The 25,246-nt window shown below is 41.7% G+C and overlaps 1 protein-coding gene across 1 annotated transcript in view; it reads left to right on the forward strand.

The window, feature by feature from the left end:
* Positions 1 to 323: 323 nt before the first annotated feature.
* LOC126298543 (facilitated trehalose transporter Tret1-like) overlaps positions 324 to 25,246 on the forward strand; it is a 275,519-nt gene continuing 250,596 nt past the window's right edge. The window contains exon 1 of the mRNA XM_049989903.1: positions 324 to 373. The gene's annotated coding sequence lies outside the window, so the exon portion shown is untranslated. The remainder of the gene's footprint in view (positions 374 to 25,246) is intronic.

The following is a 25,246-nucleotide window of genomic DNA, read 5'->3' on the forward strand; positions in this document are numbered from 1 at the left end:
ATACCCGGAAAGTCGGAGAAGTCTGTTACGCGGCACTGTCTCCTCAACGACGCAGTGTGAGCATCGAACCGTAACACGACGCAGCAGTGGTGGTTCGCGGGCGCCGGCGACAGGCTTAAGTGATGCGGACTCACGTGTGGGAGAAGCGACGCGGCCGCCGCCCCCAAGGCCTGCCAATTGATTGGCGACTACGGACGCGGGGCGCGAGATGCGCGCAGCGGCCGCAGCGGCGACGGCTGCTGAGGCGGTGGCAGGTTGTGTAACGGTGGTGGGGTGGGAGACACGGCCGCTATATGAGCGCCGGTGTGCCAGCGCGCCACAGTTCGCGCACAGCCACAGCAAAGCCAACCCGACGGCGACAGCCACTACCACAGTGAGTACCAGCTTGTCACTCGCCACGTGCTGCCGGCTCCCGCCGCCGCCGCCTGCGCCTCCGCCTCCGCCGTCGACATCTTCGCCGCGCCTTAAAGATCTCTATTGCTTTCTCACAAAGAAATGTCGTGGAAGTTAACTCGGGGCCCATTGTAAAACAATGGACAATTTAAATAACCACGACCTAAGTCAGCGCTTCTGTGAGCTCAACAATCTATCATTGTTCTCTGGCGTAACTCATTTTGATTTTATTTCTGTTCGGTTTCTCGAATAGCCGACATAATCTGGACAGTGAGTGAATCCATTTCTAGTTCAAAGTTCAGGAACACTTGTTTTCTAGCAATGTTTGTCGAAATCTAGAAAAATCTGCAGTGTTTTTTGTCATTCAACAAATTGTCTTTGAGTCAGTTGGACAGTTCTGTTTTGTTGTCATGTGTTGTTGATTGCTATCTTCGCGTGGAATTCTTTATTTACATTTTGTGTGTTATCAAAATCAATAACTATGGCACTTCTATGAACCCAGCAATTTATTACGGTTCTCTAACTTAACTCATTTCTTGTAGTGCATTTCAATCCGATTTCTTGGACAGCCAACATAATTTGAACAATCAGTGTATTTATTTCTGTTTCTTAGTTCTGTAACACTTATTTACCAACTATATTTGTCGAATTCTGGATAATATCTACGGTGGGTTTTGCCAGTAAACAAATGAACCTTCCGTCAGATAGTTATATTTTGCTGTGCAATACTTTATTGATTTTTTGTTAATTATCAATGACGACAGATGACGATGCATGTGCGCAAAAAATAAGGCAATTTCGTACTGTTTACAACTGACATTTCCCGTAGGTTGTCCGTTAATGTAGTTTCTAGTTTAGTGCTGTTGTGTGCCTTCTTCATCGCAGTATTTAGTTTTTGTTATTGCAGCCCTACGCGTTTCGGTGTTACAGCTACATTACCAGGAACTAGATTGATGTTTTTTGGACGCCTTTTCTGATTTAGTTTTTTCCCCTTCATTTTCCACAAAGCTGGTGAATATTTCCACATTTGTACTTACCCTGCAAACACACACACCACGTCATGTATTTTTTTCACTTTAGTGGTTATGCGAACGTATTTTAATGTGCCGTGCATGCTGGCACAGTGACAATACCAGCGTAAGATTTGCACTTTTTTTCCATTTTATACGGGATCCGCACATCTGGGATAGTAATGCCTGCAACTACTATGGTTGTGCAAAACTCTTACTAGGGACACCATCACATGTTGCTTTTTCCCCAGGTTGATGTGTGGCATGTGACGTGACGTAAGCACAATAATTTTTATTGTGATGCAGCTTGATGATGCCCAAGAGAGGCCAAAATAGTTAATTTGTAATAATGAAGTACAGTGTTTATTTCAAAACAATAAGAACATCATAATCTTCAAACTGACTTACTTTAAAATATTTACAGTGACTATTGACGCATACGTAAAAAACAAAAATGACGTGTGACGCAAGTCAGAGTATTAATAATAAATAACCCCTAACCAGATTTGCAATTTAGTTCGGTACCCGAGAACAACATTACATTTTTTAAATTAATTTCATGTACGATATTTCGTATGTTGCCAACACTGCGTGCAGTGAATCCCTATGAAGTTTCCGAAACTGCTGTACACCATTTACCACGAAGTCTAATAGAAGATTCTCCTCGAATCATCATAGAACATAAACAGTATTTTACAACCCTGTCAGTGGTTGTCGGAAAGAAGGAAAGGAAGCTTAACATCCCAGCAACAGTGTGGTTATTAGAGACGGAGCAATGACTTGTAACAACGCTAACGGGACGATTAACAGCTGTAACCTTTCGACCGAACGAACTCAGCATTCGCTTGAAGAGGTTTTTGGAAACTAAGGGCATGGTAAATCAGGATGGTCGGATAGGGATTCGAATTCCAATGCTCTTGAATATGTGGATTCGGTCAATAAAGACGCTACTGTTAGCCCGGAAGTACCTTATTTGTTGAGGTTTACAAACAATCATCAATCGTTCCTTCCACGTCCTATTAGCGGCTGGATAAGGAAAGGGAGAGAGAGACAGTGGTGTCGGAAAAACACACACCGAAAGATGGCTTTCGGAATATAGGTGTAGGTACTTAATTTTCCAAGAAATCGCAAGAAACCTATTACAAAAAACTCTCGATTGGGGAATAATAGAGACATACGCCTTTATTTCGTAATACATTAACTGACATATCTCATTCCTTCGGGTTCAGTTGATCATTTTTCTCCACTGAACTGTTATACCTGCGTGAAAAATGTTTGATCTAACGCGAAGCATTAACTGCCTCTTGGCGTATTACAACCTGGTTCCCCCACCCTACGCGAACGCCGTCTGTGTACCGGTAACTGCTCAGTATTACATTTTTGCATATTTGTTACAGAATTCCTCCTCGTAAGCTACATGTAGTTCCTTTATATCTGTGACTTCTATTTATTGCCATCGAGCGCAGAACTTGGGTACATTCAAGAAGTAAGTTCGTTCTCTCTTGCATTCTACCGGTTTTAGTTTTGGAATTGTACCTTCTATTGATTCTGTGGCCCCAGTTCGATTAATATTGGTGCTTTGAAGTTCGTGGGAGTACCGACCATTCTAAAATTACTTCTTTACTTTTCCAGTCAACAATCGTTTGTGAACTCAAAATCTTAGCGAGTATCGCGTTTTTAAGGGAGTTCGTTTTCCAGTTGGTAGAAATTAGTTACAGTTGTCGTTTTATAATAAATTTGCTTCTGGAAATATCCTCGCACTCGAATTCGTTCAACTACTTTCTACTGTCAGTGGCTCTACGATAACCAAGACTTCTGTGTGAGATACGTTCAACGAACGATACGCATTATCATCTACTGCATGCGTTGTAACCTAGTAACTTCACTCAGGGCAATGGTTTCTGTCGTATTTATTTGACTTTAAATGTTGGTTTGCGTTTACATTTCGCAAGATGCCTTGGGACAAAGTGGAGGCACGACGGTGAGTCATTGGGTTCATAATATGAAAAACCCCTATTGTAAGTCCATTCTAACAGTGCTCACTTGGCTTTTACACTGCTCTGCTAAATCTCTTCATCCAAATGCCAAATATTTTGTTTAAAATTTCTACCATTGCTTATTTTGCCCAGACTTTCCAAAACTGGACTTGTGTTCGGTCGCTAATAATATCGCTGTCGAAGGAAACTTGAAAATTAAAAAAAAAAAAAAAAAAAAATCCTATCATAATATGATGCAAAGAAATATTAGTATCCAGTCAACAGGGAATTCTGTTTTCGCATCGGTTAATCATCAAGTCCGTACCTCTGTTCTTAAACTTGAGCATTTTCGTGGCTTTTACTTTAACAACCGTAAATAACATGACAGTTTTTTCTTTGAGATACTACACAAATAATTTGTTTTTATTATAAGTGTCATATCAGTACAACAAAAATAAAAAATTATCATTAGTGTTACTACTATTATTATTGTTACTATCACTAACACGTTGTGAAACATAGCGTATATGGAGAAACAGAAGCTGAGGAACTGAAGCACATGCAGTTTTTGTTTTTTAAGCAGCGCGTCAAGAACAGTGGTTGCAGTGCCATTTCTACTCTATTCTTGATACATTTGGCACTGTGCTGGTCAGTTTCAAGATTATCGATTACTTTATTACAATAGTAGTCGCAGCACAATTTATACCGCATTTCTAACACGTTTTTCATTGTACTGGTCAGTTACGAAATTACCGTTATATACAACACGAAGGTTGAAAGACTTAGCAAGAGTCCTTGTTACCCGTTAATTACCAGCCGCGGGTATAGTAAATAACAGGAAACTACTTTTTCTTGTACACGCTACAAGCGTAATAATAATAAAAAAGCTGCTTGCTGTCTGCCCTGCGCAGCTGGATATACTTGAATTATTACAGCTGATCGGAAACTCGAATCCAGTTGGCGTAGACCGTGCAGGTCTTTGGATGTTTGGGCAGATTTTTCTGCCGTCAATGTCATTTTGTCGCACTGCCAAAAATTTATTTTGCGATTACCTACAGCTTGCGATAGCCATAAGTTCCATATCACTAAGTTGTAATTAACGTATTCTCCTACACTTGACGACGAATAAGGTTTGGACGTCCAGTTGATAACGAGGTAATTAGATAACTAGCCTAAAATAGGAAAGAGGACGGATTGAGAAGGAAATTGTTCTTTTGCTGTTGCTATTGCTTGACTCTATTTAGGAAAGCAAAGGAAAGCTAAATATTGACGACATGAATCCCACCCGTTTTGAATGCGGAGTAGGTGCCCTGAGCCCTGTACCACATCGCTCGATTTCTCCTGCACTTGGTGACCGCCCCTGACGCCCCACTGTGTCTACATCCCGTTGAATACAAGAAAATGTTATAATGTGCCATTGAGTTTCAGTTCACTGTAGTGCTCCGAATAATGTGTTGCCAGTACCGATATTCAAGTTAAAATCGTTTGGTCTCACTCTTTGCACATATTATATTGGTTGGGGCATGTGATTGCTACTCACACTGCGTTCTTCGAGGAATGCATATCACGGTCAAGTTGTAGGCTGCTTGTCATGATGTTCTGCCACAAGATGCAACACAATCTCTGCGAATTCTATGTGCAAGCAATCCTTTGTCGAGAACCTTCACCTGCCCCTCAGCAGCTACACGATCTACTTTTTCTAAGTTGCTTCCAATGGCATTTAACTTCCTTCATCAGTCGAACAAAATGAATAGTATGTTGAAAGAAGGTTATAAGATGAACACACATAGAATAACAAGAAATGTGATTGGCGCGTATTTGAATTAAGGCAGGTGACGCTGAGAGAACTAGTTTACGAAGTGAGACGCTTAAAGTCGCAGACGAGTTTTGCTACCTGGGAAACAAATAATCGACAACATAAGAAGTAAAGACGATACATACTGTAATCTAGCAATAGCAAGTAACATTTCATGAAAACCAGAAATATGTTAACATCGAATATAAATTTAAGTGTTAAAAGATTGTCCTCAAATTATTTTTGTTGAGTGCAGCCTTATGGAAGTTACATGTGGACAATAAACAGTACAGAGAAGAAGAAAGATGAGAGAAGTTTTGGAAGTGGGGTGCCAGAGAAAAATACTGTAGATCGGGTAACTAACGAAGAAGCACGGAATCGATTCGGAACGAAAAGGAATTTATGGCGCAACGACACAAAAAAAGGGTCGGATCTCAGGACACATCTAGAGGAGTCAAGGAATAGTTAATTTGTAATGGGAGAGGGTAAAAATTGGTTGGGAGAACCAGTATTTGAAGAGAGTAAACAGATTCAAATGGATGTAAGTTGTAAAAGTTTCGCACAGGGTTGAGCAAGACAGACTAGCGTGGAGAGCCGCTTCAAACCAGTCTTCCGACTGATGCCCACGACAATAACAAAGCTCTTCGAATTACAATAACGCCTGTCGCAAAACTATTCTCTGTGCATTCGTTCGGTTATCTTAGCAATATATCCTGCCGCACCACATATTAAAAGGAGGACTACAAGTTCCCATGAAGAGTAATGCATCAGCTTGGGCAGCCACTCATCAACTGTAGACAATTGTAAACTACGCATTATCACATCATATAGTTTCCCAAGGTATTGCCACTAACGTCGATATGACAGGCTGTTAGTTGTTATGAAGTATAAACCATCTATAAGTATGTGCTTCATACACATAGCTCACTAAAGACATCGTACCGCCAGAAATATTCATTTCCGACCAGCGTCTCCTTATCTGAAAATGCAGATTATAAATGTAAATACAGAAACCTGCAACCAGTCATTTTTGAAATATTTGTTGATTCCCATCCACTGCTTTTAGAGAATTTACAGGTTCATTTTCAGGTGGCGCTGGTGGAGGTTACATCTTTATTTCAATAGCGTGATAATAGTACTGGCCTGTGACAAGAAGAGAGAAAAAACCGTAAGGTATCGCCATGACTAACAGTTACAAACTAACGAATATTGCAAAATGTGTGCGGTTGCACTCTTGTTTATTTACAATTCAATAGTCAGTTACAGGTTCTAAAAAATCCATAATGGATAAGCTTAATCTCAAAATTCTCAATTTCGGATTCTCTGCAGTCAGTATGATTTTGACCGCGAAGGTTTCGAACTCCCTGCACAGGTAGCTCGTCACCCGAAATTTAGAGCTGTTCAGCTGACGGACTTAGAGATACGGGCGTCCTGCGGATTCCGCTGAAGAGTTCATCAATGTGACGTAGCTGACTTGCCACTAGTTACGTACCAGTGCAGCGTTCGTAAAATATGCAGTAGATGTATCATTCGATTCGCGCTAGGATAATGGGCTTCAAAACCCTCTCACAATATTCTGATTTAGATTCTTCTTGATTTCTTAAAATCACGTCAGGGAAATGCATTCAGGATACTTTGAACAAGGCTATGATCAGTTCAAGTCCAGGTCAATGACCCTATTTGTAACAGCCATGACGTCCGCTGAAGGGATAATTTTCCCCGGAAGAGATTCGTAAGAAACAAATTTTCTTCGAGTATTAGGGTAAAAGTAACTTATTGTACACGTCCCAAGACACTACGTCACGAATTAGTGTACTGTGGCCAAGTTTTGTCACGTGGCCAGTGTAAATAGCTGCCAGTCTTCAAACGTAGCAAAGCCTGGCGAGGAGCCGAATATGCATTAAGCGCGGGTTATTTTTAACTCCGCCTGCAGCACTGTTTTTGTTCGGAGGGGAATGACCACATACTGTAAACAGCCTCGTTACGACTATGTTTACAACTAATAAACTGAATTCACTTGCATTAAATGTACAGAGGTAACGAAGATGAAGTCAATGAAAATACAGTTAGACAAAATGGTATGTGTAAGGTAACACAAAGAAATGCTGAACTCTAATGTAATGAATATGTCGTGAAGAATGAAAACGTTTTCACTACAGGGATTCTAACCCGGATTTAGTGCTTTTTTGTGGGCAGTCGTCTTGGCCAGTGAAAAGCATAAAATCCGGGTTCAAGTCTTAGTCTAACATAAATTTCCATTAATAACGACATTTATCGCGCATGTTATGCGCCGCTTACAGACTCGGAGGCAGTATTAAAACAGAATCTACATTTCATACATTATTGCAATGTAGTTTCTAGAGTAGCGAGGAACGGAGAATTTGACGCTTAGGTTGGGCGGGATCGTGAAAGCCCGATTAGGTGACAAAGTGAAAGAGAGGGTCAGCACAGAATTCAAGCCGTCTTTCAAGAAACGTTTATATAACTTTGGAATGCTTCACTGAGTAATTCATCGCTGTCATCGCAATACAAGCCGCGCGGGATGGCAGCGCGGTCTTGGGCGTCTTGTCGCGGTCCGCGCGGCTCCCCCCGTTAGAAGTTCGAGTGCTCCCTCGGGCATGGATGTGTGTGTCGTCCTTAGCGTAAGATAGTTTAAGTTAGATTAACTAGTGTGTAAGCTTAGGGACCAATGACCTCAGTAGTTTCGTCCCATAAGATCTTATCACAAATTTCGAATTTTCGCAATATAATGTGTTGATATAACCCAGTCTAACATATCAAGTACAGTCCAGGAAGTAAGAAGCGATCATGTTCAGAGACGAGTTGTGCCCACATTGGCAACCATCGACGACCGATAATAATCGACCACAAAGCACCGATGTTTTTAACATCAATGTTAAATGAGGGATTTATAGAATTGCGTAAAAGTAATTTAACAATACACATCCGACAACTTTTTGTCTACGGGCTACAAAAATAATATTTGTTAGACATTCGTCTTTCAGTCTGTTGCGATGTTGATAAAGAGCATAACCTGTTTTCGAGAACAGTTTTTCAGAAGCTGTCGATGTGGCTATACAGCTCAAATATATAAGTGTAATTTTTTCTTGCTTTGGATTGATAGTACCGTTTATATTACGATTCCACACTTATAAGGAATCTTGTCTAACATCTAGACTAGGCCTTTCAGATACAATAATAACTGAGCTATGATGGTCGGACCATTTCTCCTCCAGTTTGCAGATTATTCTTTTTTTGTAGGCCTACTACTTCACAATGTTCAGTTCACTCCACAAATCAAATTTTGTTTCTGTGATTTCCCACGCAGTATCAACGTTATGCCCACACTACTTGACACCCGCATGAGAGTGATGAACAACGAAATGAATTGGTCCACGCTTAGCTACAACAATAGCCAATGCTCCTGCCTCAGTTCATTTGGAAATATTGCCCCCCCTCCCCCTCTCCCCCGCACACACACCCACAAAGACCACGTCTAGTAAGTTGCAAATACGTTGCCCGCATCTCGTGGAGGTGCGGTAGCGTTCTCGCTTCCCACGCCCGGGTTCCCGGGTTCGATTCCCGGAGGGGTCAGGGATTTTCTCTGCCTCGTGATGGCTGGGTGTTGTGTGATGTCCTTAGGTTAGTTAGGTTTAAGTAGTTCTAAGTCTAGGGGACTGATGACCATAGATGTTAAGTCCCATAGTGCTCAGAGCAATTTGAACCATTTTTTTGCAAATACGTTGCACTGTTGTCGTTATGAGGCATGTTCAGAAAAGGATTCGTTTAAGCGACGAAAATATTACTGGTCTTGTTAAAAAGTAGCCTGGTATTTTTGTCAACATCGAAAGAAGACACACTGACTGAAACGCCACTGTTACGACGTTTCAAAGATTTAAGTATCGATAGTGAAACATTATATTTAAACCTCTAAACATTGTTATTTTGCAAATACGTTTGATAAATGAACATCCCTAATCCTGTCTGGAGTCTGTGCAACACATTTCGATTGAGCAGCGTAAAAATTTTACAACTTACGGCTTAGAACGCACAAGAATTACGATATACAAAAAAAAGTCCTCACCACTTATAATAATCTCTTCGGCAGTGAACGGGCCGATCGCTAGGTAATCTCCGGCAGACACCTGTCTCGACTACAAGGCCACAGCCTCACCACTTACTCACAGAGATGAAGTTCGAGGTCTCTCCGACATTATAAGTGGGACCTACAACGAAGTGACAAAAGTGATGGTATAGCGGTACGCATGCATACGGAGGGCGATAGTACGTACTCAAGGTATAAAAGGGCAGTGCATTGGCGAAGCTATCATTTGTATTCAGGCGATTCGTGTGCAAAGGTTTCCAACGTCATTATGGCCAGCACGACGGAAATTAACAGATTTTGAACGTGGAATGGTAATTGGTGCTAGACGTACAGGACATTCCATTTCAAAAATCGTTAGGGAATTCAATACTCCTTGGCCCACAGTGTCAAGAGACTGCCGAGAAAACCAAATTTCAGGCGTTACCTCTCACCAGGGACAACGCAGTGGCCGATGGTCTTTACTTAATGACCGAGAGCAGCGGCGTTTTCGTAGATTTGTCACTGCAACCAGACAAGCAAAACTGCATGAAGTAACCGCAGAAATCAATGTGGGACGAACGAAGAACGTATCCGTTAGGACAGTGAGGCGTAATTTGGCGTTAATGGGCTATGGCAGCAGACTACCGACGCGACTGACTTTGCTAACGGCACGACATCGCCTGCAGCCCCTCTCCTGGGCTAGTGACCATATCGATTGGATCCTAGAGGACTGGGAAACCGTGGCCTGGTCAGCTGAGCCCCGATTTCAGTTGGTAAGAGCTGATCGTACGGTTAGAGTGTGGCGCAGACGCCACACAGCTATGGACCCGAGCTGTCAACAAGTCACTGTGCAAGCTGGTGGTGATTCCGTAATGGTGTGGGATATATTTACATGGTATGAACTGCGTTCTCTCTTTCAACTGAACCGATCAGTGGTTTGAAATGGTTATGTTCGGTTGCTTGGAGACCATTTACAGCCACTCATGGACTTCTTGTTCCCAAACAACGACGGAATTTTTATCGATGATAAGGCACCATGTCACCGGGCCACAACTGTTCACGATTGATTTGAAGAACATTGCGTACAGTTCGAGGAAATCGTTTGACCACCCAGATCACCCGACATAAATCTTATGGAAAATTTATGGGATATAATCAAGAGGTGAGTTCGTGCGCAAAATCCTGCACTGGGAACACTTTCGCATTTCTGCAGGGGACTTCCAAAGACTTGTTGAGTCCACAGCATCTCGAATTGCTACACAACGCTGGGCAAAAGGAGGTCCGACAATACCGGGTGATCAAAAGTCAGTATAAATTTGAAAACTTAATAAACCACGGAATACTGTAGATAGAGAGGTAAAAATTGACACACATGCTTGGAATGACATGGGGTTTTATTAGAACCAAAATGCAGGATGGCGCTCCGCCCCATACTGCTAGACGCGTGAAAGATCTCTTGCGCGCGTCGTTTGGTGATGATCGTGTGCTCAGCCGCCACTTTCGTCATGCTTGGCCTCCCAAGTCCCCAGACCTCAGTCCGGGCGATTATTGGCTTTGGGTTACCTGAAGTCGCCAGTGTATGGTGATCGACCGACATCTCTAGGGATGCTGAAAGACAACATTCGACGCCATTGCCTCACCATAACTCCGGACATGCTTTACAGTGCTGTTCACAACATTATTCCTCAACTACAGCTATTGTTGAGGAATGATGGTGGATATATTGAGCATTTCGTGTAAAGAACATCATCTTTGCTTTGTCTTACTTTCTTAGGCTAATTATTGCTATTCTGATCAGATGAAGTGTCATCTGTCGGACATTTTTTGAACTTTTGGTTCTAGTAAAACCCTATGTCATTCCAAGCATGTGTGTTAATTTGTACCTCACTATCTACATTATTCAGTGATTTATTCAGTTTTCAAACTTATACTGACTTTTTGATCACCCGTTATATTAGGAGGTATCCCATTACTTTTGTCACTACAGTGTATCCCTGCTGTGTACCCGAAAATATGAAAGGATACTAGACATTCGTGTTTAGGTAACAGAGTCGCAAACTCTGTGTGTAAATGTCTGCCACGTTCCTAAAGAAAATGTTCATTCAAACTTTCCCGAGTTGTAGAGCTAAATTTTACTTTAATGGGGCATACTCTGTATATTAGGAAAAGTGCTGCCATAGGCTGTGAAATAAATGAACCTGCAAGAGAAAAAGATACCGACACTGTGCATGGCCATATGTTAAATGGTACAAGCATTTTCCATTCATTCACAGGACTTCCTGTTGAAGGCATTAATGCCCACTTTACTTTTCCAGCACTAAAAACATTAATCTGGACAGCGCTCTTTGATCGCTGCCCCTCCCGGAATGCGATTACAGTTATCTGATGACTTCGCCTACTCTCGCGCTAAATAAGCTTCAAATTACCTAGTATACACTGGTTGCTGCTATTAAGCAACATGTCAAACCACAACCATAGTTCACACGAGCAACGAACAGGCAGTGTTAAAGACTTGTAGATGCCAATATGCTCGATGAAAACTGCTTCTCCTGCGAGAGCAAACCTCTAACTAAGACTCTAGAATATTCGCAGCTTGGTAATTTTGCGGACAAAAAACAAAGGTCAAAGAAAGGCTGATGTAATCGACTGCATAACAGTTGTCATTTCCTTGCTAGATTGCGCTGCACTGAGAAAACCACCACACAAACAAGTTCTAGAGGCCACTCTGTACGTAACATTTACTATACCTGACTGTGGACAGCCATAATGAACTAAATTTTTCGTTGATTGGAAGCTTTGCCCGCAGAGTGCAGTTACTTGTACGCTTGTGTATGTGAAAACCATCTTCTGAAGTGTCCGCCCGTAGTAGCTGAGTGGTCAGCGTGAAGTCATGTCATACCTAACGGCCTGGGTTCGATTCCCGGCTGGGTCGGAGATTTTCTCCACTCAGCGACTGGGTGTTTTGTTGTCCTTACCATCATCATTTCATCCTCATCGACACGCAAGTCACCGAAGTGGCGTCATCTCGAAAGACTTACACCAGGCGACCGGTCTACCAGACGGGAGGCCTAAGCCACACGTCATTTCCATCTTGTAAAGAAAGCCGGAACATACCAACAAAAGAAGTATTCAGTTTCTGTTGTCACGCTCTTCAGATACATAAAATAATTTTTCTATCAGTGATTGAATAGCTTAAAATGAGAGATGAAATGATGAGTGCTTGGTCGGATATGATTCCCGTATCGTACACTACGTTATACACGAAAGCTCCGGACTACTACCGCTTATCAGCCTATGCACGAATAATTATGTACTTGTGGAAAACTTAAGTAGGGGAATTTTTCACTCACTTTATTAATTTAATACTTCATATTTCCTTGCCATTCCAGATTGATCGTTACACTCAATTTTATTTGCTATCTATCCTGTGTTTAATTAACTGACACTCATAATGAAAATCACTCAGCACAGAGCGGAGATGGTGACTCTTAACAAATACATCTGAAGCTTTACATTTTAATTTAAAATCGTCCACACATAATACCAATATTACAAATACCATTAGAAACGCATACAGTAGTGCCACAAAATATAACCACAAAATCAACAGACTGAGCCAAAATAACATCAGTGTAACCTGGACATGACAGACACAAATATGCTATGTACGATTCTAGTATACGAAGTCAATAGTTGTAGCTTTATGAAGAAAATAAGTCAATAACCTTTTCATTGAAATTAGAATGCTTTGCATGATGTTATTTTCTATGAGGAGAATTGCTATGGCGATAAAAATTGTATCAATAACTGCTCTTCTAGAAAATATCTTGAACCTCTTCACTATTGAGGAGTCTCTAAGCCTGAGTGGCAGACAACTTCAAACGTTGTTTCCAGGCAATGATTTACGAAATTAGGCGCTTGGCATTATATAACACTTGCTGCATACAACATTTGATGAAATATATCACACACAAGAACTCCAGAAACTCGGAAGCATCCAAGACATGTACTCTTACACTATTAACAGAATGCTTACTCCTTTAACACAGTTCACTCACTCAACAGCCGGAGCACATCCGAAGTGTAGTTAGTGTTTGCTATTGCACGGTTCCCACCACCGCTCCCGTCGGACCCAGACTTCCAGAGTACACAATTGTTTCGCACAATAGAATATTTTTTATGTTGCGTACTTGGATAGTAAAGTCATTTAATAAGGAATGTATTACACAACATCTGCGAATGTGCTCCAAAGCGGACCTGCCACTACACAGCACAGTGTGAATCATTCGAGGGGACGGAAGCGTAAACCTTGCCACTGAAATGCAGGCAATTTTTACGAATTCTTTCATGCAATAATCTAATAGGCAAGGTACTCTCCGCACCTCCTTCTGAATCTTTATGGTGTGATGTTAGAACTATGTTTCTATTCACAGAGAAGTCTCACTTCACCTCTACTGCGAGCTACCGAGCACCGTATCTTTCTCAAGCTGTTTACACAGCTCTATGTGCCGGTACAGTTTGTCTGCAGTGGAAATGTGTACTCTTCTCGCACCATGCAGCATGTTTATCAACGATTTTTATTGCTTACCACAGACAAACGTTACACTCTACATTCTAGTCTCTCTTCATCTTTGGAGTGGAAACTGTTCGGTCCTTATACGAAATTCTAAGAGAAATAAAAGATAATGTCAACATACAACACTTATAGCTATTTAGCTTAAACCGAAGGAGCCTATAATCTCCAACAAGCAAACGTCCAGTAAAACATGTGGAATCAGAGGAAGTAATTAGGACACATCGCGAATTCTCACGTTATAGGAGCTCTTTAAGCAGTTAGACACAGAAAATCGACTTCTAATCAAATTATCTCATTCCATAGCCAAAGTGTGACTCCCAGAACGTAGAAGAAACGACGATTACAGCTCGCTGGCCCGTCGGCGATGAGGTCCTTCTAGTCGGAGACTTAAGTCGTACTACATACGTCTGAGAAAGGAAGTCAGCAGTGTTAATTTCAAATAAACATTGTGCAATTTTAAAAAGCTTCATTTTATCCCGCCAAAGCTGCTATACTTTCCATTTTATTTGTCGAAACTGGTTGCAATTGCAAGGTAACCTTGAGCCAATCTATACATACATAAAATACATATACAGGACGAACCATACCTCCACGGGCAAACTTTCAGAGGTGGTAGTCCAGAACAAAACAAGAAAAAATATCTCGTAAATATTGGCTCTAAAATGCATACCTTCACTATTGTGAAATACGTCTCTTCTACTGAACAAGTGCTCATAGCTCTTACTGTAAGTATTTTAGAGCCCTTTTTTACTTGGTGAAATCGTTGGAATCGACAAATATAGAAATCTTATTGTTATAATGGTAACACTTTGATATGTCACTGTCTGTGTCTTATCATCATTGCTTGCACTCGACATTACTTTTACCAAGTGAGCATGATAATGGCCGGTTGCGACGATCCTAGAGCTTGGATCAAATTGTATCTATTTACACACGACACCAGCGATAGCGATTGTGCGATAACGGAACCTTTGGGTACTCGATAACGTTCGTAGCCCATCCAAAGGCACATAAATGTTCAATCTTTGTACAAAGCTGTAAACGTTCGACAGGCTCCATAACAAATAGATTATTATTAGTCAACTCCTGGGGTATTACATTTCGTCCCGACATAATCGTTGAACGTTTATAAAGAGTGCTTTAAAACTGCATTACATATTGCTGCATGAGATAGTATTGGTCAAAATTAGGAGAAAGCTTTGTATAATGATATGACCGGAATAAAAACTTGTTGAGATATGGGCCGTAGAAGAGCAGCAGTTCACAGTCTGCATTTATTTACACGTGAGTTCTGATTCGCTAAAGACGGCTTAGTAAACTGCCGCAATAGCCACGTATGGCCAGATGCAAATGGGTCTGAGCACTATGGGACTTGACATCTGACGTCATCAGTCCCCTACAACTTTGAAGTACTTAAACCTAACTAACCTAAGGACATCACATACATCCATACCTGAGGCAGGATTCGAACCTGCGACCGTAGCGATCGCGCGGTTCCAGACTGAAGCGCCTAGAACCACTCGGCCACATCGGCCGGCCCAGATGCAAATCCTAGAGCAATCATAGAGCTGATGCATCAAGATCGCTGTAGTATTAGTGTATGGGCAGGAATTGTCGGTGACAGATTCATATAGCCATACAGTTCAACAAACCGATTAATAAGCGCTGTTTATTAGAAATTTCTCCCGACGAATTACCAGCGCTACTGGAGGATGTTACCCTGGCAGAAAGAAAACGACTATTGTTAAAACACGACGGGACACAACTACAATTTCTACAGATGGTGCGACCGTACTTCACCGCAACGTTTCATGTATATTGCATAGGTCGAGGTGGTCCGGCAGTATGGCCTCCCCGTTGATCGGATCTGAATCCCTTGGATTTCTAGCTATCAGGACATTTGAAGATATTGGTATGTGCTCAACCCACAGAAAATGTGTAGACGTTACAGGAGCGTGTGACCAGTACATATGGCGCAATCAGAACGGAGTCAGGTGTATTTGACAGAGAGCGTGATTCACTGCGAAGAAGAGCTGAAGGATGTGTCAGGACGCGTAGAATTCCCATGCATCACTGCCTATAGTGTCTACTTCTACGAAACAGACAGATGGCAGTGGGAGGACAGATCGATACATATTTCAACAGGTACTGATTTCCAGCCTTCTTGTGATTTTTTTGGTTTTGTTTCGACCAATACCAATACCTGTAGGAATATGTGACACTTTTTTTAAACAGCCTGTACGTACACAGCAAAACAAACACTGACTTCCTAATATTATAATTACAGAACTCAAGCAGTGATGTTAAGATATAATCGGTTTGTACAAGTGACATCACAAAGTTTTACCATAGAAACAGTAACATTTTAATATTTTTTGACTCCAAGAATTTCACCTTACAGTCTTCGCTGCTAAAGTGATACGTCATGACTATTTATGATAATGACAACCTGTTTGGTCAAATCTTCTAGTTATTTCAACTTATTAGTATTCAGTGTATACGTATGTGTTCTATGTTTGTACAGGTCGACCGAAGATGATCCTTGTGACTGAAATCTATTTCGACAAATAAAGTGTCTTTTGACGTAAAAAAATGTCGTTTCTTAAATGCAATGGAGCTGTTGAATGTCGCTCACGCAAAATATTAGGACTTTTTCTCAGTCTAAATGACGGAGCCTAGACAGAGATTTGAAGATATTATCCTCGCATGACCACTGTGATACTGGGCGACGAAGAAGGATACTGTGAAAAATAAAATCAGCTAAGCATGAACGGAGGAAAACATGTTTACTGGTAAAGATATTGAGCAGTAGATTAATTAGAAGTTGATGGCTTAGCCTCACGTAACTAGTCCAAAGGTAACTTTGTAATTATTCCTCGTAGTGGACGCTGAAGTGTTGCAACACACTCTGCAGGTTACGAAGGCTGTAGTTTCCGTTCCAGGGAACTTCTAGAAAATATGTTTTAAAAGCGTTTGTCCTTTTGGCGGTCTCGGTACCGCTGCAGCAGACAACCAGTAGATAACAGTTGACTGATTCTTCTCATAAAGGAGCGATAGTGACAAATGAATAGTGGATTTGCTATCTGAAAAAAATAGCCGGGACGAAATAGGTCAAACTACAGCATTACTCCATTAAACGGAAAACACTGCACGGTAGTTTATCTACAAATGGTTCAAATGGCTCTGAGCACTATGGGACTTAACATCTGAGGTCATCAGTCCCCTACAACTTTGAACTACTTAAACCTATCTAACCTAAGGACGTTACACACATCCATGCCCGAAGCAGCATTCGAACCTGCGACCATAGCGGTCGCGCGGTTTCAGACTGAAGCGCCTAGAACCGCTCGGTCACTCCGGCCGGCGTTTATCTAAAATATAAAGATATTTATTTTAGTGTGCTCTGAGCTTACATTGTTTTAATGAAATGTACATGCGCCGGAATCTAGTTTTCATGGAATACAGAAGAACTGCGCCATAAAATAAATCTGTCTTTGAAACTTATGAACAGAAATGCACTTCTGAACTAACTGGAGAGAGAGAGAGAGAGAGAGAGAGAGAGAGAGAGAGAGAGAGAGAGAGAGAGAGAGAGAGAGAGAAGGGGGGGAGGGGGAAGCAGTGGGAGGGAATGGGCGTGATGTGGTACAGTAACAGCTTATTAGTGGGGTTTTAATCAACAAAACTGATTTCAACAGGTAAGTCAAGTTTACACAGTGAACTGCACATATTTGGATTTAATATTTCTCTATCCGTATTGTTACTTTGCATGAGCACTTTAACGCTGCTGTTAATTTGTGGGTTTTTCCTGATTCATCGTCAAACAACTCTTCACAATGTCAAAGCTGCTCTTCGGATTAAACGGACAGTGCGTGAGACCAAAACTATTAATGTTTACGTTTGCATTGATTTAGCTCTCTTTCATTGTATTTAACGTGACACTTTCCGTAGATCACTCTGTTCCATTGTGGAAACGGTTTACACGAACCGCATTCTATGCTGTACCGTTCGCATCAATCTGTCTCTCGGTGAGACAGTGACCGCTTATGTTTAATAAGTTTCCAGGTTTCATCATCTTTAGATAAGTGTACATATGTGCTACAATGCACTGAAATTCTTTACAGGACTATGAACTGACACATCAACCGACAAACAATCTTTGTTATTCTTAGTATTTCAAAAATTTGGAGAGATTTCTGTATTCCATTTCGTATACTGTGAATCATTTTTCCCTAATATATCGGTATCCGTTTATATGTAACTAATGATAGGTATTAAAAATGGCTCAATCGTATCACTTAAATGAAGATAAAAGGCATATTAATGACAAGAGAAAGCGGAAGAGTACACTATGTTTTTATTTAAATCTATCTTTGAAAAATTTCTTATATGAAATTTTGTATCATATCTCTTAGAAATACTACAGGTTCGAAGGAAGAACTACTGTTCGTAAAGCTGACAGGAATGTTAGAGTGCTCCTCAGGAAAGTGAAACGAGACGTCGAAGTTTGAGCGGTAAAAACGTTTTCCGGCAGTAAGAAAGTGCTTCTAGAGCGTAACGATTGCTAAATATTATATCAGTGTAACGCTGTTAAACTATTCAGGTTGAAAATTCATGAAGAAGATTTGATTCCGCACAGCACCAGTCGACGCAGCGTTAAAAAGTTGGTACCTTCATCAGCTGAGAGGCAAATTCGAAGAAGGTGGGACCATCCCGATTTCGCGCTGGGGTAATCTCGTTAAATTACACCAGGCGAATAATGCAACAGTCCCTTGATTAGTGTTAAGCCAGTTTGTAGTAATATACAATAAACATTGAATTTGCACACTACTAATGCTATACTTTAGTTCAGGTTTTGCTATGGATTGTGCTTCCAACGAACGAGTACAAGAAGGAAACGTAATATTTTCTTCTCACCAAGTATTTCCTGCTTTCAAATGAACTCTATCCCTTTGAAGGAGATGTCATTTCAAAGCACTGGCGCTGCGTTAAGAAGAATGTGGACCGATCCTGCTGCCGGTATCGTAAAGCTCGCGAAGGGCTGATGAGAATAACATGCGAAAGACGAGGGCGCGCCCAGAGGTGTGTAGATAATTCTCCCTAGCTCAATAAGCGAAAGGAATTGGACATAAAATCGCTGATATTGTGTGAAGCACCCTTCGCCATGCACTGTGTGGAGGCTTTAGGAGTATATATGTAAATTTATACATGAAAAAAACCAAAAAATGTATTTTTTCGGGGCCAAACTCTCAAAGCATGTAAATTGTAACTTGCACATTTTTTCATCCACGCTGTTTGTGTGAAAAAAGCCATTCGCAGATTGCAAAGTATTTTATTGTTAAATTTTACTTATTACACTTTTCGACAGTTGCTATCATAAAATCTGTAGAGAAAACTAACTCATTTACTCTTGACATGTGCGTCACTGGCTTCACTTGTGATGACAGTTGCCGAATCACATTGAAAGGAAAACTGAATAATGAAGTAATTTGCAATCTAGACAACATTCTCTGTGTATTTTCTAAAAGAGATTTCAAAATCTATGTGCATTTTCTGTCCTACGACGGCGTGCTGAAAAGTAGTGCCACCGAATTTTTTATGTGAAAATTCTCGAAGCTCTGTAAATAATACAAACGTTATTGACATTATTCATTTTTATTCTCCATGTCAACATATTTGCAGCCCTCTACCGCTAGAGGTCTCCGAACTGTAGCGCTTAACATGGCGGTGTGCAAGTAAGAATCTCGGTGCGTTAGGAATGACGTGCCGTAATCGAGTTTCGAAACCGTCCACACATCGAGCAGCATGACAATGCCAGCGCTGCGACGTCTGCAACAAACCGATGCCTTGGATTCACTGTCATCGATTACACTCCATACATTTCCGACTTGGTCACATTCAGTTTTCATCTACTTCCCACTTAAAGAATACCTGCCCTTTTATAGTGATTAACAGGTGCAAGCAGAGGTGAGATTGTGGCCCTGTCAACGAAGTCAAACATTCTACATTGACGGCATCAACTAACTGGTCTCTCGCTGGGAGAAATGTGTTCGTTGTTGGGTGGCTATATTGAGAAATAAATACGTATACATGAAAAATAAAGATATAGACTGTTAATGACGTTTGTTTCATTGATTATTTCTTTATTTATTTATCGTTCCGTGGAACCAAATTAAGGAGGTCTCCATGGTCATGGAACGAGTCAATACATGAAATTATAACACGATAGTAGAAACAGATAAAATGAAATATAAGAAACATATTCAGGCGATAAGTCGTAAGTTTAAATAAAGAAAACCAACAATGTAACACTGGAATTTGCTTAATTTTTCAGCTCTTCCAGGAGCTCCTCGTCAGAATAGGAGTGAGCCATGAGGAAACTCTTTAGTTTAGACTTAAAAGTGTTTGGGCTACTGCTAAGATTTTTGAGTTCTTGCGGTAGCTTGTTGAAAATGGATGCAGCAGAATACTGCACTCCTTTCTGCACAAGAGTCAAGGAAGTGCAGATTTGATTTCTGCCTAGTATTATCTGAGTGAAAGTTGCTAACTCTTGGGAATAAGCTAATATTGCTAACAACAAACGACATTAAAGAAAATATATACTGTGACGGCAATGTCAGAATTCCCAGACTATTGAATAGGGGTCGACAAGAGGTTCTCGAACTTACACCACATATAGCTCGAACAGCCCGTTTTTGAGCCAAAAATACCCTTTTTGAATCAGAAGAATTACCCCAAAAAAATAATACCATACGACATAAGCGTATGAAAATATGCGAAGTAGACTACTTTTCTGTTGAACTGTCACTTATTTCAGATACAGTTCTAATGGTAAATAAAGCAGCATTTAGTTTCTGAACAAGATCCTGGACATGGGCTTCCCACAACAGCTTACTATCTATCCGAACGCCTAGGAACTTGAACTGTCCCGTCTCGCTTATAATATGCCCATTCTGTCTGATCAAAAAATCATTGAGAGTTTTCACATAAAAATTCGGACACACCCTCGTATTTTGCCAACATATGCACAATCATGTTTTCCATACTGAAGCTGCACTATATGCTGTGGAATACTGTTATTAACAACCGTTCAGAACAGTTTCTGTGTAAGGCTATTTGCAAATGTCTGATTATGCAGGTCGTTAGCGCTTGCCCTGCATTACACTGACAAAGAGACATCAAAAGGTTTTAGGGTAGGAACTCCGTGGCACCTTCGTCATACTGATTGTGTAATCAGACATTTTAACGACTCCATAGCAGCGCTCTAAGACGCCCGTATTTCGTTTACGTCAGTCTCTTGACGACTGCACTACAGAGTGAAGGAACGTATAACAAGGGGCTTACCGAATAATCGTCATAGCGCCACGCTACCGTCCAGAGGCAAAGCTCACAAAAGATCAAAGCAGAATAAAGATCAAACCGAGTGCCTGCAAGAATCCACAAAAGCCGTGAGACTGAAATCTTTGATGACTTTGTGCGAGTTCTAGCGCCGATTCTCCTGACATGGCTCAGCTATCATATTATATTTCAGGTAACAGAATTTAATAAATACGGCCAGCGCACTTAAATGAAGCGATATACCCTCTCACGCACCTTGTATTGTGAACCTTGAAGTCTTCGTTGCGAAAACAAATTGAAACAACGAACACCCGTTATCTAATTAGATGACAAAATTTCAAAAAGTTCTCTAAATCGTACGTCAAAACAAATCTTTTTACTATGCGCATATGTGTGACACTTGTTACAGTGGAAGGAAAGCAAGTTTTCTGCGTACGTGTGGCTTTTTCGGAAATATAACACTCGCATCAAAGTATATAGCTTCTGGTCGTTGGTAGTTATTTGTGCACTGTTTATCCCAGCAACAGCCACAAGAGATCAATCATTTTACGATGTACATGAGTTCTTCATAGCGCTTCGCAATGTTTTTGAGTCGAAAATAAAGTGAACACACTGCAGATCATGCAGGACTACAGAGTTATTATAGAAGTCCAGTTCAGAATATTTTGTAAGTAAAGTTGTCCTCGAACCGAAGATGAGTTTGAACACCACAGCGCTGTGCCAAGCGGTATTATGCTCTTGTATTCCTCTGACCTCTGAACTGACTGACCCAGCCAATTATAGGTCTCTGATAAAAATACGATGTCATCGCGAAATTCTTTTGTAATTCCTGCCATTAATTATACACAATATATACATAGTATATTATAGGTTAAATTACTTTTGGTTTTGTTAATATTCTTGAGTCCAACAACACTACTGTCTACATTTCGTGATATGCATCTACTGCAAATATTTCATGCTATTGCGAACAGTAACACAAGAACAGGGGTGGCTGCAGGTTTTCATCTCATTAGGAGCAAAATACGTATATTGATAAAGAGGGTGGTCAGAAACAGTCTGTACAGCTTTTAAGGTTGGTGTAGTGTAGGTTGTGTTGAGAAATAACTGTTGCGCCGTTTCATAATTAATTAGCATTGAAGTTAGCAAGTGAGGCCGTTCCGCGCACAAATTCAAGCGGCCCATCAGCGACGGTGTGTTTTCTTCTGGTTTGCTAAAACTGAACAAGAGAACAGTTATTTCTCAATACAACTTACGCTGCAACACCATTACAAGCTTTCCATACTCTTTCCATCCACCCTGTGTATATACAGGGTTTACTGGGTATAAGTGCAGATATTTCTATTGGTAACTGAGGACGGTGTACTAATCAACATCACATCAGTATTTATGTCATGTGCAGACTTATAATTATAGCTATTACAAGTTTGTGACCTGTTTGTAGGGAGACTATTCGATGTAGTGAAAAAGCAACCGACACTCTGATGGTTGTACATATTAAGGTACCACATATTATAAAAACCCTGCACTTTCACCAGTTACACCATGTATACAGAGTGTTAGAAAACGATACCGACGAACTTCGAGGGATTGTAGAGGGTGTCTTGAGGAACAAATTGAGGATAGGAACCCGTGTCGGCAAACGCCATCCAACGACAGTAAACAGCATCTAAGATAAAGGTGAAGGCGCCTGCTGCTAGGCCACCCCTTTGGCAGCAAATGTGACTTGGTAACTGACGGACTGCAGGTAGGACATCCTACAATTCTGTTGTTAGTCAGTCAGTGATTATGACTGTCACCGTCGCCAGTGGAGAAGAAGGAGCTAACTACTGGCCATTAAAATTGCGACACCAAAAAGAAATGCTAATGATAAACGGGTATTCTATGGACAAATATATTATACTAGAACTGACATGTGATTACATTTGCACGCAATTTGGGTGCATAGATAGTCAGAAATCAGTACCCAGAACAACCACCTCTGACCGTAATAACGGCCTTGAGTCAAACAGAGCTTGGATGGAGTGTACAGGTACAGCTGCCCATGCAGCTTCAACACGATACCACAGTTCAACAAGAGTAGTGACTGGCGTATTGTGACGAGCCAGTTGCTCGGACACCATTGAACAGACGTTTTCAATTGGTGAGAGATCTCGAGAATGTGCTGGCCAGGGCAGCAGTCGAACATTTTCTGTATCCAGAAAGGCCCGTACGGGACCTGCTACATGCGGCCGTCCATTATCCTGCTGAAATGTAGGGTTTCGCAGGGATCGAATGAAGGGTAGAGCCACGGGTCCTTACACATCTCAAATGTAACTTCTACTGTTCACAAAGTGCCGTTTATGCGAACAAGAGGTGACCGAGACGTGTAACCAATGGCACCCCATACCATCACGCCGGGTGATACGCCAGTATGGCGATGACGAATACACGCTTCCAATGTGCGTTCACCACGATGTCGCCAAACACGGATGCGACCATCATGATGCTGTGAACGGAACCTGGAGTCATCCGAAAAAATGACGTTTCGCAATTCGTGCACCCAGGTTCGTCGTTGAGTACACTATCGCAGTCGCTCCTGTCTGTGATGTAGCGTCAAGCGTAACCGCAGCCATGGTCTACGAACTGACAGTCCATGCTGCTGCAAACGTCGTCGAATTGTTCGTGCAGATGGTTGTCGTCTTGCAAACGTCCCCATCTGTTGACTCAGGGATCGAGACGTGGCTGCACGATCCGTTACAGGCATGCGGATAACATGCCTGTCATCTCGACTGCCAGTGATACGAGGCCGTTGGGATCCAGCACGGCGTTCCGTATTACCCTCCTGAACCCACCGATTCCATATTCTGCTAACAGTCATTGGATCTCGACCAACGCGAGCAGCAGTGTCGCCATACGATAAACCGCAATCGCGATAGGCTACAATCCGACTTTTATCAATGTCGGAAACGTGATGGTACGCATTTCTCCTCCTTACACGGGGCATCACAACAACGTTTCACCAGGCAACGCCGGTCAACTGCTCTTTGTGTATGAGAAATCAGTTGGAAACTTTCCTCATGTCAGCACGTTGTAGGTGTCGCCACCGGCGCCAACCTTGTGTGAATGCTCTGAAAAGCTAATCACTTGCATATCACAGAATCTTCTTCCTGTAGGTTAAATTTCGCGTATGTAGCACGTCATCTTCGTGGTGTAGCAATTTTAATGGCCGGTAGTGTAATTCCTGGCTAGACAGGTCTTGCCTCATATTAATGTGTTTCACAACTGCTGACAACAGGTAACAAGTTTAAGGAATGAACATTACTATTAATTATATTGTTACAAGAAATTAAACGAAAATAGAGATTGTCAGAATGACTGCCTCCAGCATTGCAGCGTACCACTGACTGACGCACTAGCTCAAAGATGCCGGGCACGGCGCAAACAGATTCACACACTGCATGTGTCATTGCATCTAAGTCTTCCGCTGACTCCATTGGGATTTCATACGCCACATTCTTCAGACGACCCCACAAGAAAAAGTCAAGCGGGTTGAGGCCAGGCACCGAGGCGGCCAAGTTACACGGCCCTCTCGACCTATCCAGCCACCTCCAAACATCTGTCGCATCTGGGTTCTGGGAGCTAGAACGAAGTGTGTGGGTGCTACGTCGTGCTGAAGCTAAATACGTCGACGGACTGCAAGTGGCATCTCCTCCAATAATTACGGCAGCATTTTTCAAACGAATGTTGCATAGGCATCACTTGTGAGTCGAGGAGGAAGCACGTAGCGCCCAATCAAGTAACTGAGTACCATACCCTCCCATAAATTTAAGGTAAACTTTCCTTGACGACCTCGTTCGTGGGTGGCGTGAGGTTCTCTTCCACCTAAATATGACAGTTGTGAGCACTGAACACACCCCCACTGGTGAGGGACACGTCTTCCGTGAACAAAAAATAGACAGCGAAATGCGGTTGTGCAAAACCCACCACTGCCCGAACACCACACACGGAGCAAAATCACGGCCGCGAGCACCTGTGCTTTCTGCAAATGGAATGGATGCCCTTCCTCCTCACGCATCAGCCACCAAACCGCTATGC

This window comes from Schistocerca gregaria, chromosome X (genome assembly GCF_023897955.1).
Source record: "Schistocerca gregaria isolate iqSchGreg1 chromosome X, iqSchGreg1.2, whole genome shotgun sequence".
Taxonomy (NCBI): Eukaryota; Metazoa; Arthropoda; class Insecta; order Orthoptera; family Acrididae; genus Schistocerca; species Schistocerca gregaria.